At 46.7% G+C, this 15,763-nt stretch overlaps 1 non-coding gene across 1 annotated transcript; it reads left to right on the forward strand.

Annotated features, from left to right (window-relative positions):
• The first annotated feature begins 12,195 nt into the window (after positions 1 to 12,195).
• LOC120657760 lies at positions 12,196 to 12,304 on the forward strand. Its single transcript, XR_005668299.1, has one exon. It is a non-coding gene; the product is annotated as a small nucleolar RNA R71 (small nucleolar RNA).
• Positions 12,305 to 15,763: the final 3,459 nt, after the last annotated feature.

Here is a 15,763-nt window from a genome sequence, read left to right on the forward strand (position 1 = left end):
CAGTGCAATGCACTACTTCTCCCTCTCAATAATTTTGGATCTGTACCTGCCAGATATTGATTGATCAAAGCAACACTACTAAAAAAATGCTTTTCTACCAGATCTGATTTGTGGATGCGATTCTGAGTCCTTGTACTAGAGCATTCAGTACTTAGTTTCAGTGCTTAGTTTATTTTTTTTTTATATTAAGGCAGTTCTTGGTTCATACAACGAGAAGACTTGTTTCGGTGTCATTGGGAACAATAGTAGCTTCTACTCTTCTTCTTGTGTTAGCACTGGTCTGAACTAATATGTAGGATACTACATTTGCTAGTGTTGTGCAACAGTTTTTTCCCCTTAGGGATGATGTTATCGACATGAGAAAATCTTATATTTTGGTCTAGTGATATTACCGTAGCACTCATGTATGTTTGTGCAGTTTTTTTCGGGCGCCAACCCGAAGGGGAGATACGAAATTCACTGGTTTTGACTCTCAATCCACAGGTGGAGATACCTGGGGTGGGTTTTCATGGCCTATAGTCCCCTGCCGCCGAAGCACAAACTACTTTAAATCGCGGATCGGCAGCTTCCTGCGACATTCCTTCAATGCAAACGTGGTTGTACCCTTTGATAGATAGCAAGCAGCTCCTAAAGATAGATTAGTACTGGAAGGTTCAGATGAAGGAAGGGCTGAAACAAGGCACAAACTTTTAAATGGGGTAAATAAATATGAGCAATCCGTGAGAATAGCAAACCCCTATCTCTTATAAGGAAGAAGATAGATAGGTCCACGAGTTGAGACAGAGAAGTTATGACTAATCAAGTAGGAGTTTACCCACGAAAGTCAGAGGCTGCCTCATCAAAGGGGTATAGAAATAATTCAGAAGCACTATGGCCTAAAGCGAAGGGCAGGAACGAACGGAGTCAATGTGTTCCAATTTAACCGGAGTAAGGACAGCAGCTGAGAAGGGGCAAAAAAATAGCGTAGAAAAAAAAAAGGTAGGACCAGATCATGCGAAGAGCTCTTCGCCCTATTGATTAGGAATCTCGATCAGAAACCACCAGGCCATGTCTCCCGATAAAAGATGATCCCCACAATGGATGTCACGCCTTGGCTTCATAAAATTAGATTGGATCCGCACTAGAGGATAAGAATACAGATAGGTTGACTAAGAAGATCTTCGAATTATCTTACCTGAAAAGATGAGAAAGGAATACCTGCAAAATAGAATAAACACATGGCACAGCTGGGTGCTAGAATAGTAGTTAATAGAAGTTCTAGTCACTTAAAAAAAAATAACCACTGCTTAACTTAATTAGATCGTAGAAGATAAGTAAGCGGGTTCGGGAAGTTAGTCCTATTTGAAGGTAAGAAGTTCGGGTAGTAAGGGCTAGGTTTATATAGGGGCTATATTTTTTAGAAACATATGGTCTTGCTCATTTCCCATCAAGGAATGGAGATTGGGTTGATGTTTGGAAAGGATTCAGTAAACTGACCTTGGCCAGCAAGCATTAGACTTGAATCTGATCCTAGCTCATGATGACTGTAATATTAAGCAGTACTTGAATCTGATCCTAGCTATATGTAATATTAAACAGTACTATATTGTCTACAAGGATGAATCCAGAATTTGAGTAGCACAAAACAAGCTGAATACATGTGGCTGAATCCACTCAATAAGCTGAATCCAAATTGCATTTATTATTATCAACTGAAAACAGCCTGCAAGTCACAAACAGATGTGGTTTCAGTACTTTATTTTCAGCACACACAGCCAAATGGGTGCAGAAAGGGGGTTCCCGGGCATGCTTGGATGCATCGACTGCATGCACTGGCGATGGAAGAATTGCCCCGAGGCATGGCATGGGCAATTCACTGGGCATTGCCATGATCCAACAATCATTCTTGATGCTGTTGCATCACAGGATCTATGGATTTGACATGCTTACTTTGGGTTGCCTGGCTCTCATAATGACCTTAATGTCCTACAAAGATCACATTTGTTTGCACGGCTAGCTGCTGGGGATGCTCCACCAGTGAACTTTGAAGTCAATGGTCATCACCACACAATGGGTTACTATCTTGCAGATGGCATATATCCATCGTGGTCTACATTTGCCATGACAATAAGAAACCCACAAAGCAACAAGATGGCACACTTTGCCCAGGTTCAAGAAGCAACTAGGAATGATGTTGAGAGAGCATTTGGGGTGTTGCAATCAAGGTTTGCAATTGTTCGTGGTCTTGCAAGGTTTTGGGACAAAATGACCTTGTGGCGTATCATGACAGCTTGTGTTATTATGCACAACATGATAATAGAGGATGAGAGAGGTCAGCCTGAAGACTTCAACTATGAGCATGTGGGAACAACGGTGACCCCCGAGAAGGATGAAGACCGAATCAAGCGATTTCTCGAAGTGCATCGCAAGATTGAAGACCGAGAGACACATGATCAACTACGCGACGATCTAGTTGACCATTTGTGGCAACGTCATGGACAATAGTTTTCTTCCTATTGTATGCTATCTCTTTTCTTTAAGAATATACTGCTACCAGATTTGATTAGGACAATACCATGCAGAATTGCATCTCTGAAAGATCAAAATGATTTGGCATCTGATCTGATGGAAACAGCCCTTTTTACCCCCTCTCCCTACCACTAATTCTTGTTCCCTTACCATTTGGGTCAGGTTTTAAATCTCAAGCTTAGCCGGACTGCTTGTTCCTTGGACTACGTCGGAGGCTAAAGCTGGCCAAATTCTGCTGGTCTTGCAAACTACTTTTGCTGCCATTGATTTTTGTTGGGTTTGTCGCGGTGTCGATTGTATCGAGTTCTGCTACTTGCATGGACAAGCAATTTAACTGTCTCATATGTCTGGTGTGCACGTGTGTACTTGATCATGCTCTTGTCTGCTCTGGACTCTAGTCATGAGAGTGATTGGTTGCAAACAACTGTCTGCTTCTCCATTTGAATCCTGTACTCTGGAACCTTGCCATGATGCAGTTAGATGAGCTTGTATGCATTTCTCAGGACGCTTATGCTGACGCTGATGGGTGATTTCAGATTTGTCCACTATTTCAGCTTCTTTTGCTCAATTCGGTTGTCACTGATGGGCAAGGCAATGTGATTTGAATTCAAATTTTAAATTTCAAAATTATGAAATTGAAATATTGTTTAGTTATATGTGATCCATTAAAAAAGTTTGAACTATTGAGATGAGAAAGTATAACTAAAAGAGAGTGTATATTCATAAGAAGAAGAGAGATGGAAGAAAAGGAAATATAGGGTGGGAGATTTTGGTAATCTGTTGGTGGAGATGACAAAAAACTGCATTACCAATAATAGGGGAGTACTCTACAAATGGTTTTAGGATATGGGGTTTTAGTAATCTGTTGGAGATGCTCTGTCTTGATCCCTTTTCAAGTCAGACTTGACAATCAGATTTATAATGTGACATGCACATCTCTGGTGTAAAAGACCACGCAATGCTCTATCATGATTGTCAAGTGGATCAGGGTCAGGACCAAGGTAACCAACAAATTTTGGAATGAGTTTGGCCATGGCAGAAGCATTAGAAGAAGCATTATCAAGTGTGACAGAAAAACCTTATCTTTCAAACCAAACTCAGTGACAACAGACTCAACATGATCAGCAATGTTAACACCAGAGTGAGAGACATCAATTAGTCGGAGACCAATCACCCTCTTTTCTAACTCCCAATCAGCAGAAACAAAATGGATAACAACACTAAGATAGTCTTCCTTACCGTTGCCAGACCAAATATCAGATGTAAGGCAAATAGAATTAACATATTTCAAGCACTCAATTAGAGAATATCGACGGTCAAGGAAATACTTTTCAAGATCTCTAGTTGTTGTTTGCCTTGAAACATTAACAAAACGAGGATTATGAGCACGCTGAATGTATTCCTCAAATGCTTTTTCATAACCAAAACCTAGAGGCAAATCAAGTCTAGCAATTAAGCGACACAACTCTCTACAAGCAACATCAGGCTTATAGTCCCAGCTCTTGAACCATCAGAATTGTATTGTAGACGAGGCTGAATCAGAGAAGCATGTTTAGCTTTAGCAACACATACCTGCTGGTGCCGGAGAAGATGCCCAGTACCAGCAGCAGACCGAGCATAAAGAACATGAGACCAATGAAGGCACTTAGCAGCAAATCCCACCTTCCTACCGGTGGGAGAATCCTCGAAGATCTCCTCAAAGTCATTCCAGGCACCAGACCAGACACGCTTCAACCGAACGCTAGTGCCAGTAGAGGCAGATGGCGTCGAAGAAGGCATCACAGGCGGTGAAGTCTCAGCACCTCCACCTCCAGTAGCACCGGCATAATCATCGCCATCAACATTGATCGGAGCCGCACAACTATCGAACAATGCCTCGCCGCCGGATGCCAGGTCGTCCTCGTCATCGCCAGGGAGCCCACAGTCCCTGAGGTCGTCGTTGATGGTGTACTCTTCCATGTCCTCCATCAACACAACCTCCACAGCTCCGTTCCACAACGACGCGCGGCCCTGAGCACGAGACCTACAGGCAAGAAACGAAGCATGAGGCAAGAAACTGGAAGGGGAAGGCCATAATGTATCTCCCTAGACCTAGATCTAGGGTTAGGGTTAGCCTCTTACCTGCGCTGCTGGAGCCCGGAGCCGGACAGAGACGAGAGGACGATGGCCAACGGCGAGATGCGGGCATACGGTGGAGGGTGGAGCGGTGGAGCCGCGAGGGAGGACGAGAGGAAGAGGACAGAGGAGGAGGGTGGGAGGCGAGGGAACGAGGAGGAGCTGTGGCGGCTTCAGGCGAGGCCTACATGATCTACAAGTACTCACCGAGTCACCGGAGATGAGGGGGAGGCGAGAAGCCAGCGGTCGGCGGCCGGAGGTGGGGGAAATCTCAGATCTGGAGAGGCGAAGGCGAGGAGGTCGAGGGGCGACCGGGGATGGGATTAGGGTTGGGGGGGGGGGGGTCAGGAATGGGGAGCACTGGGCAGCGGGGGGGGGGGGGGGGGGAGAGTGTGACTATATAAGCCCCCTCCCCTTTCCTGAGCAGGGCTGGCCGCCTGGGCCGTCGGGGATGCCGGGCCTTACCCGGGCTTGCCTGTATCTGGCATGCCGGGCCGTGCCGCCCGGTGTGCGGGGGGTGGCGGGTGGGGGGCAAGCACAGACCATGCTCTCGGGCCGGGCTAGCTCGGGCACGGTACAGGCCGTGCCGGCCCGGGCTTGGGCCGGGCCAAAAAACGGGGCTCATGGGCGGGCTGTCGGGCTCCGAATGCATGGGCATTTATAGTGAAGGCTCGAAGGTCTCGTGGCCCGGGGAGCCACTGTGCATCGGGTACCTATTGACATTTTTTAGTGCAATCACTAGGAATGGTTAATCCTTAGCAACAGTGCCAGAAATGCCTGTTGGCAGTCCTTAGTGCAATCACTAGAAATGAGGGCGCCAAACCCATCCTAGCAACTGCACCCAAGGGGTGCCACTCTCGTGGTATAATCTATACGATTACAGATGGATCCGCAAGCGCACGGATATACTGTTGTAGCATTTTACTCGGAGAGTAAGGGTATCGTCATTTATTTGTGTCCCAAAGGACGGCAGCGGCAAAGGTATTGTACTCAACATTAACTATGGCATTGTGCCTCAAGCAATAGGCAATACTCTAATAGGGGTAAGTACAGATAAAGAATAAGCAAGGGTAATGCGACACAACACACATCCACACTCCAAGAGGAAGGAATAAAGTAGAGAAACTATAAAACAAAGAACTACTCTATCCTATGTCAAGTCAGCTGGAGCTTAGGCTAGGTTAGGTGTCCTAGTGCTTCTATCTAAAGCTGGGGTCATATTAGATCATGGTTAGGACTGCAGGTGCCAGGAAAATGGGATAGCGGGGAGAAGGTCCCGCACCGGAGTACATCCAGTCCCGTTACCTCTTTGCATGAACTCCTACATCGAACCCGAACGTCAGGGAGTACGCTAAACACAACACCGTTGTTATGCCGGACGGACAGGGCTGTCACCACCTACCGTCTACCCCAGTCATACCGTGGAGCATGGTCATATCCGAAGGATCCCGCATACCCGAGCACCACGCTCGTGTATGAAGTCACTACTCTAGTGCCCCCAGGTCTCCCACCCTTCAGATGGACGAGTAAAATACTAGAGTAAGCCTGAAGGCACAACGAACCTCTATCCGTACCTGGATCATCTGGCCTAACCAAGACCGTAGCATAACTTATGAACGATCTAAGCATGGATTGATAAACTATCAAGATAGTAAAGCAAGCATGGCAAAACTCTATATTATGAATAGAAGTCTGACAAGTTGGATACAAAGCCATACCAGGAGCCGAGGATTGCTCAACGACCCCGAGGACGACTTGCTCGCTAAAGAGAACTAGCCTAGCTCCACTACCTAGCTAAGAGAGCAAGAGAGAGGAGAGCCTTCTTGGAGTGAATGGAATGAAGTGTGTGTGTGTGAGAGAGAGAGGGGTGACAGGGGGCCCTATTTATACTAGTGGAGGTCGGTTTCCGCCAAATGCACATATGGAAGGTAATCAGGAGACTTGGGGCTGACTCCTCGAAATGCACTTGGACGGGAGGCCGGCCAGGTTCGGCCGACCCAGGGGGTCGGCCGGCCCCACCTGGCCACCTCTCGTCCTTATCCTTCTCTGATAGGCTGACATATGGGCCCTGATATCTTTCCTTGTATGCATTATGCGTGGCACGTCCGTTTGCTCTGCCAGATGGGCCCTCTTTGTAAGTGGGTGACGCCGGACGCGATATTCTGCGTAGTCATATGGCATCTGCTGCGTGTTTTTGTCTTATTCCTCTCCTGCTCATCTGAAATGTACAAAACTCAAAAACAACTGTGGAGCAATGTTAGTGATACAAATATGTGAGTAAGGCATGCAGTTTTCCTTTATTATTGAGTATAGTTGATGGGTGAAAATAGCACTTAAGCACCGTCAACAACTCCCCCAAGCTAGCCCTTTGCTCATCCCGAGCAAAGTTTTAGATTTAGGTTGTTGATCAGGAGTTGCTACAATGTCACATTCCTGACTTATGCCTAAGGCACAACCGAGTGTTCTTACCTTTATTCTGAATAAGTTGGCCTTGTTCGCACCTTTTACCTTACTCCTGTGGGGCTTATAGAATCATCCTCATCTTTGGCGGTTGAGGGTCAGAATGGCTTGTAAAGTACCACTTACCACTCCTTTGTTCAACCGTCAATCCGGAGGTTTTATAAAGTTTTTGAAAAGAAATTTGTAAGTTCCTCGGGTGATCTCTCGGATCGCTCAATGTGTTTCATTCCTCACCAAGGCCTTTTTATGCGTCTTTCTTTTTCCATCCTACTTCTAATGGCTTCTTTTTGGTGGATCTGTAGGTATGGAGGATATAATGGCAAACTTGCTTCTCATGTTTCGCTAAGTCAAAGACCGGATCCAAAGGAGAAACAAGTCATAAGCCTTGATCAAGATGTGCAAGTGTGTGGATATTTTTGGTGGATGATGGATGAGAACTCCTTTATATGAATTCTCTTTCCCTTGTAATGTTTTTGGTATGGGCTATATTTTCTTTCTCTCTCTCTCTCTCTGTCTCTCTCTCTTTTTGACACACCTTGTGGGTGTGTGGCATATCTTCTTTGGGTATGCATCTTTTCTCTTCTTTTTTTCTTTTTGACATGTCTTGTGGGCATGTGGCATACCTTCTTTGGGTATGCATCTTTCATTTCTTTTTTATAGCCATACATTATGATGATAACTTTGGAGAGAGATAAACATGGCACATCTTGGAGTTTTATTTGTGGATGGATGGGGAATGTACTTGATATCTTCTAGGTGTAGAAGTATAGCATGTGAGTGGACGTGTACGTGATCTTGATCATGGGCGTATGAAGTGATTCTCACAAAGGGTCACAATAATTTGACAAAGCTCAATGAGAAGACAAGTTGCATATGTAGAAAAGGCTTTTCAAACTTGTAACTCATATGGCTCTGGATAGGAATTACATATCACCGAGAAACTTTATTTTATTTTTGTTTTTTTGAAAAAAAATACCCCGGATATCAAGCATCACGTAAGAGAAGATCATAGCAACTCTTTTCAGCCATATCATAACCCACAACAATCTAGATTCGAATTCTGCTTTTTCGCTACCCACAAGTTTCAAGCTGAAAATTTGAACATCTAGTCACCAAACTCAGAACTTAGGGAGAGCACAAGGTTGTAATTAGGCATATGAAAGAAACTAACAAAGCAACTATTCATCATCTCAACAAGAAAAAACTACACATGCTTACTACACATACTGGAAAGAAAGTAAATATTTTTGGGTTTTTAAAGGTTTTGCCAATTTTTATTTGATTTTAGTTATGCAAATTTTTATGGATTTTCAGAATTTTGCAAATTTTTGTTTGGTTTCATGCAAAGTTTTGAAAGCAGTAAAGATAGAGTTTGATACAAGGTACCTCTCATGGGGGTCCTCTCCCAAGCTAGCTTCAGGCTCACTGCTGCTGGTTGGGATTAAACCCAGCCCAACGGTAGTAGGCCCTCCACTCCTCCTGGGATTGCTGCTGTTGCTGCTCCAGATTGCGGATCCTCTCGCCTGTGTATCGCTGCCAATTTTGAGTTGACTCGATGTGCTGGCCCAGCGACTCGTCGATGTTGGTGGTTCGCATGTTCAGCTTGCCCAACTGCCGAGTCAGAGTGGCAAAACCTCTGGACAAAGTTGTACGTCGCGGGGGTCCGTTGGAGCTGGAACTGGTGGACCAGTGCCCTGAGGCCTGCCATGCCCACTCGGTGGAGCTGGCACTCTGCCATGACGAACCTCCAGCCTCATATTGCTGTGGTTGAGGCTGAGGTTGCTGCTGCATGAATTCCTTCCTTCTGGCCCTGCTTCTTGTAACCCTGCCAGGAAGACTAGAAACACTATGCCGGCGGCTCTCCTCTTGTGGAACAAGAGGGATGGTTAGCGAACGACAGTTATACAAATGATACCCCGCATTTGGCAACGGGATTTCATTTGCATAACCAAGCGAAAAGAAAATCAAGGAGTCATCCGGGCCTTTCTTGAGCGTGTGGCCTTGAACCAAGTACGCCTCATCGATCATAACACGGGGCTCCTCAATGAAGAGAACGGGGTTCCCATCTAAGATTCCCATGTTTGATGCGATGCGGGTAACCAAAAAAGTACATTCAATAGGACCCGTCATCCGAAAATTTGTGAGCCATTGCTTAACCATTGCTTGTGCGGGGGAGATTCGGATTTTGTTGACCATGGCGTATAATATCATCAACTCATCGTTCCGCACTGGTCGTGGATCATCTCTTGGAAAGAGAGTGATAGCCACCCACTTGTGCATCAAACGAAGAGTCAGATTTTGAATGTCATTGCACCGAGGTGCAAACTTGCCATGAACAACTTGACCCGAAATCAAACCCCAAAAATCATGTTGATCAAAACCGCGGCAAGCTTTTGCAAGGGAAATCGGCAAGTGCGCGCTAAAACCAAGGAGGTGACTGAAATTTCTCTAATTAAAATAGCGTTCAACTCCAAAAAGTCTGAAAGAAACACCATCGTCCACCTCCCGAAGAGTGTAAAGAAACTGGATGGTGAGGAGACAAGAACCATGCTCCTCAACGGGCACAAAACATCCCATCCAACCGCATGCCAAACACGAGCGAAGTCAACATCCATACCTGTTTTTTCGAGAAGGTCCGGATCGAAGGCTCTGGTATGACCAAAGCTTCGATTCTTGATCATGGCGTAGGCTTGACGCTCGAGGTCGTCTTGCAAGTCGAGGTACGGTGCATCAGCTTCATCTATTTCCATGTCCTCGGCTTGCGGTTCTTCAGCTTGCTCCTCTATTTGTTCCTCTTGTTCGTCTTGCTCATAGTCCATCGTGGTCGGCGTTGGTGTAGGTTCGGGGGAATGACGGGAGCTCGACCCACCCCGTGAACGAGATGAGCTTGACCCTGTCATCTTCTTGATAGCTCCAGAAAGTTTCCGACCTACACCCTTCATGCTTGCAACACGAGTGAACAAGAACAAACGAGAACAACTCGGTTCGGGTTATGTTAGCGAAATCAAAATGAAATTCTTACCCAAGAGTTGTTCCGCCAAATATGTGATCAATCTTGCAGCAAAGAAATGAGAGAGAGATTTCTTGAAACCAAACTTGAGCCAAAATCCAATGGAAACTCGAGCAAGAATGTGTGAGAGGGAGTGTGAGTGAGTGTATGAGTATGAGAGAGCTCAACACCCCTCTCGGCCCCTATTTAAAGAGAAGATGGCGCGTGCACCAGAGGAGAGGCAAGCCACAACGGCTATGGAGCCATTGGAGAAGGTGGGGCCCAGGAGCCGTTGGCCCTGGGTTGACCGATCTGTGTGGTCGGCCGGCCCCAGGGTGGGCCCCCTGGTGCCCCCCTTTGGCCTGGTGCTTCCTCAACAGTTAAGTTCTTTGAAAATATGGTGCACGGCCAAAAGTTTGCTCGAAAAGATGTCCACATTATTTTTCGCAAAGGATTTTAAAACTCAGAAAATATTTTTGGTCTTTTTGTAAAAAGGGAAAAGTGCTAGAAATAATTCCAGCATGCAGAAAACAATTTTGAAAATTTCAAACATGCAGTGGAGAAAAACAAATAAGGTGCAAAGAAAATGTTGAAAAGCGGAGAAAGCAAACATGAGATAAATATCAATTTACCTTTGGCAAGGGCACGTCGTTTAAAGTCCGACGTGCACGACTTTTCTCCATCGTTCTTACCATTCATTGGCTCGTCCTGGAGAACTGGACGAGGCCGAACTCTCGACCTTCCGCCACACCTTTTCGTTCTTCTTTCTTTTAGGTGCGGAGGGTCGTTGTTTTGGCTGGGGTTCTGGTGCACCCCAGAGTGCTTGCCCTTCATTGTCTTATTAGATCATGAAGCGCTGCTCTTCCTTCTTCTTGAACCTGAAAAACATATCCTTTTTTCCGACACGGAAACAGATTTCTCCCTTTCCGACATCGATCCTTGCCTTGGCAGACCTTAGAAAAGGTCGCCCAAGTACGAGGTTGACTCCGAGGTCGCCCTCCATATCCATTACCACAAAGTCGGCAAGGATGAAGGAGTCCCGTACGCATACAAAAATGTGTTCGGCTATCCCTTCGGGATATCGAATGGTTGAATCTGCAAGCTGTACGAGCATAGTTGTTGGGGAAAGAGCAGGATATTCATGTGCTTCATATATTACCTTGGGCATTATATTCAGGCTTGCCCCCAGATCGCATAGGCATCGCTCGAAGTGTTTGATGTAGATCGAGCAGCTGATCATGGGGACCCCTGTATCCTCTTGCACCGCTGCCACCATGCCATCCCAAACGTCGTTCCTTGGGAGATAGTACCTACCTGCATGGTTATTGCGTGGTGGCCTCTAAGACGAGTTATCCTGTCCGGTAGACACCATGCTGGCATTTTCAACGGGAGACTCGGGTTTCCCCGGGATCTTCCCGCTCTCAACAGCAGGTAACGAAGCAGCAATTTGTGCAAGCTGGGTTTCGATCATTTTGTTGAAACTTAACTGGTTTTTAAGAGTTGAAGACAAAGTTTCAATCTTGACATTTAAACTTTCCAGGGATTTGTCATTGGCCAAAATCTTTTTATTTATATTTTCATTGATTTTAACTTGGCCAAGAACAAGTTCTCTTAAGGGAGGTTGGTTTGAATTGAAATTTGAATTATATGAAGGATTGTAGTTATTACCTCCCTGAAAAGGTGGACGTGGCTGGTTCCACCCCTGACCTCCTTGTTATGGACGGTACACGTTGTTGTTGTTGTTGAGGTAGGCGCAGTCTTCACGGGTTTCGAGGCAGTCGTTCCCCGAGTGTCCATTATTACCACAGACTTCGCACGTGAAGTGCGAACCCATGGCGTAAACGGGAGCATGGATCGGTTGTTTTCTCCCTTCCTCCCTCTTCTTGATTAGGAGGTCCAGCTTCGCGGCAATCATATCCATCTCTTTGACGGTATGCATGTCCTAAGTGCGGGGTTGGAGTCGTTCATCGCTCCACCCCTGATTGGAGACCATCTTCTCGACCAATTCTTTTGCTTTGGCGATAGTCAGGTCGAGGAAGGCTCCTCCTGCAGCAGCATCAATGTTGGCTCGAGATGTTGTTGTGAGCCCGTTGTAGAAGCTTTGCAGGACGAGCCACTCGTCCATGCCATGATGAGGACATGCCAGGATGTATTCCTGCAGCCTCTCCCAAGCTTCTGGGATGGATTCCATCCCTGTATGCTGGAAACTTGAAATTCTCCCGCGCAGGGCATTTGTTTTGCCCAGCGGGAAGAATTTTGCGAGGAACGCCTTGGAGCATTTGGCCCAGGTGTCGTTGTCCTTTTCTTTTTAAAACCACTGTTTCGCCTTCCCCAGCAGGGAGAAGGGAAATAGACGAAGCTTGATAACATCGGCGGCGACACCCCGTATGACAACGGTGTCGAAGAGCTCCAGAAAATTCTGCAAATGTGCATTTGCGTCCTCATTTGGCTTGCCACAGAATGGGCTAGTGAAAGGCCCTAGTTTGGTTTTGGTAATTGAGTGACAACTTAGGTGGACTAATAAGTGTTTATGATGAGATACACAGGAGATTAGTCCACACAAAGACACTAGTATGAGCGACATATGCCATGGAGGAGAAATGGCTAAGGGTTGATGCTATGCTCATATAGTATGATCGAGGAGCTCATTGCATATGAGACATGACATGGAGTCATGTGACCAAAGTGGAGAAGATCAAGACAAGGCTTGGCTTGATGGACCGGTTGCAATGGAGAAGGGCAAGTCAAGGCTTTGAAGCGAGGGACCGCAAGTCGGTGAAGCTTGGGCAAGATTTGGCGCCGATGGACCGAGGCAACGGTGAAGAGCGAGCAAGGTCAAGATCGATGGACCAAAGAGGTCATGTGATGATATGGAGTGGATCATATCTTTTAAGAAAGATCAAGCCAAGTGTTGACTCATGATGATGATCAAAAGGCTTGATGGAGTTTGGTGCTTGTGTGGCATCAACATTTGGGAAGATGAAATGGAATGCGCAAGGCAAAGGTATGACTTGTAGGGCATTTCATTTCACCGGTCAAAGGTTGTGTAAAGAAGTGTATGACCGGATTTAGGATAGATGGCCGTACTATCAAGAGGGGCAAACTTGTTTGCATATCGGTCATCTAGTGCCACTTGAGCGATCTAACATTGCGATGTTGCTAGGATCGAGTGGCGTGGTGAGATCAAGTTAAAATCCTTTGTAAACATTTGTGAAATGCTAACACACATGCACATAGTGTTGTTCACGTAGAGGTGTTGGCACATTTGCAAAGGAAAAAGAGTTGGAGTTGATGTTGATCAACTTTGGGAAGCAACTAAGGTTGAGAGCTGACTGAGTAACGGCGGACAGTCCGCACCCGTGTGGCGGACAGTCCGCGATCGTTCCAGAGAGCTTGTAAAGTCTCTGGGGGGCTCGCGGACGGTCCGGCCCAGGTTGGCGGACGGTCCGCCACTTTATTCCAGAAGTTGTCCAGAGAGGTTGTTTCTCTGGCTTGGGCTAAAAGGTTGGACGGCGGACGGTCCAGCCTATGGACGCGGACGGTCCGCAGGTCACTTAACTTTTTGACCAGAGACATTTTTGCTTCTGGTGGGTTGCACGTTGTGGAGGGCGGACGGTCCGCTCAAGGGATGCGGACGGTCCGCCCCTCAAACTTGAAGTTTGTCCAGAGACGCTGTTTCTCTGAGTGCTCGGAGTGTCTGAACTGCGGACGGTCCGCCAATAGGACGCGGACAGTCCGCGAAGGCTCTAACGGTCGACTCTGACACATAATCATTGCAGTTCTAGCCGTTGGGTTTGAATGGCGGACAGTCCGGTTTTTGTAAGGCGGACAGTCCGCGAGTGCTCTGTTTCGACGGGGTTGTGAGGTAACGGCTAGTTTGGGGCCTCCCTCTATAAATAGAGGGTGTGGCCGGCCATTTGAGATGTCTTAGCACCTTGGGGACTTGGTGTCCATGTGTGAGAGTGCTTGAGAGCCCTCTACTCACTCTAACTTGATAGAAATCATCCGATCGAGTGAGAGAGCGATTCTAGTGCGATTGCTTTGAGAGATTGCATCGAGTGGCACTAGGTGATCGTGTTGCAAGCCGGTGTGCTTGTTACTCTTGGAGGTTGCCACCTCCTAGACGGCTTGGTGGCAAGAGCCTCCGTTGAAGCCCGCAAGAAGTTTGTGCGGTGCTCCGGAGAAGAGTTTGTGAGGGGTATTGTGCTCACCCCGCGGGAGCCGCGAAGAGCAACTCTAGTTGAGCGAGACGTGAAGAGCAACAAGTGGTCCGGCCGGATCATGTGCTAGAGCTCGGTGTGAGCACTCCTTGTGGGAGAGTGTGACTTGAGAGTCACCACTAGCAAGAGGATCGGCGGCAACCTTGGAGCTTGTCTCAACGGGGATTAGCTTGGTGGCAACCAAGTGAACCTCGGGATAAAAATCACCGTGTCAACTTTGTCTACTCTTCTCGGTGGTTTGCATTCTCCAAATCACAAGCATTGTATTTACATTCTTCTATATCTTGTGCTTGTGTAGTTGCTCTCTAGTGATTAGTTAGCTTGTGTAGCTTGCTAATCAACTTCTTGCTTGTGTAGCTAGAAGTAGAGATGCTAGTGTAACTAGTTAGCTTGTGTAGCTTAATTAGTTGCTCTTGCTTAGATTGTGTAGCTAAGCAAGTTGAGCACTTGGATTTGGATTGTGTATCCTTGTCCTTGAGCATCTAGTGAGCTTAGGTTTGGCTTTGAGCTTTTGCTCATTAGAATTGTTTAGGAGCTCCCCCGGTTTATGAAGTACTAGTGCTTAGGCTTGTGTGACTTGGCATTAGAATTGTTAGGAGAGCTCTTACTAGCTTGGCACTCCATTTGCTTTGTGTAGGATCCCTTTTTGGAGGTGCCTTAGAGTCATAGTTAGAGGGGTGAAGTCTTGGCTAAGCGAATAGTTTCAATTCCGCATAAGTTTCGGTTAGCCGGCGTAATTAATTTTAGAAAGGACTATTCACCCCCCCTCTAGTCCGCCATCTCGACCCTACAGCTAGCCTGCACCATGTTGATGAGGCTTGATTTGAGCTCGAAGTTCACGTCCCCGACATTGATGTTGGCGCCAGTGGCCACATTGTCGGTGGAGGGGACGGAGAACTCACGGAGAGTCTTTTCAGCCATAGCCTCAAGAACGAGTGGTGCTTCGGAAATGGGTTTCTGTACCGGGAGGATAGCGAGAGGAGGAACGACGCGAGGTCGTGCCCTTCTCACGAGCCACTCTGGATTGTCTGTGTAGTTTTCCAGCAGGGAGAAACCGGTCATACACTACCACTATCTTCTTTCAAATCAAAAATAAAAGAAGGCATAAAGTGACATTAGCCTGAAAGAGTAAAGACTATATCCTGAGTACAAGGTCTAAGTTAATATCAGCACAATATCTTTGTTCACTTGCCGTCCCTGGCAACGGCACCAGAAATGCTTATTGACATTTCTTAGTGCAATCACTATGAATGGTTAATCCTTAGCAACAGCGCCAGAAATGCCTGTTGGCAGTCCTTAGTGCAATCACTAGAAATAAGGGCGCCGAACCCATCCTAGCAACTGCACCCAAGGGGTGCCACTCTCGTGGTATAATCTATACGATTACAGATGGATCCGCAAGCGCACAGATATACCGTTGTAGCATTTCACCCGGAGAGTAAGGGTATCGTCATTTATTTGTGTCCCAAAG

Source organism: Panicum virgatum, chromosome 1N (genome assembly GCF_016808335.1).
Source record: "Panicum virgatum strain AP13 chromosome 1N, P.virgatum_v5, whole genome shotgun sequence".
NCBI lineage: Eukaryota > Viridiplantae > Streptophyta > Magnoliopsida > Poales > Poaceae > Panicum > Panicum virgatum.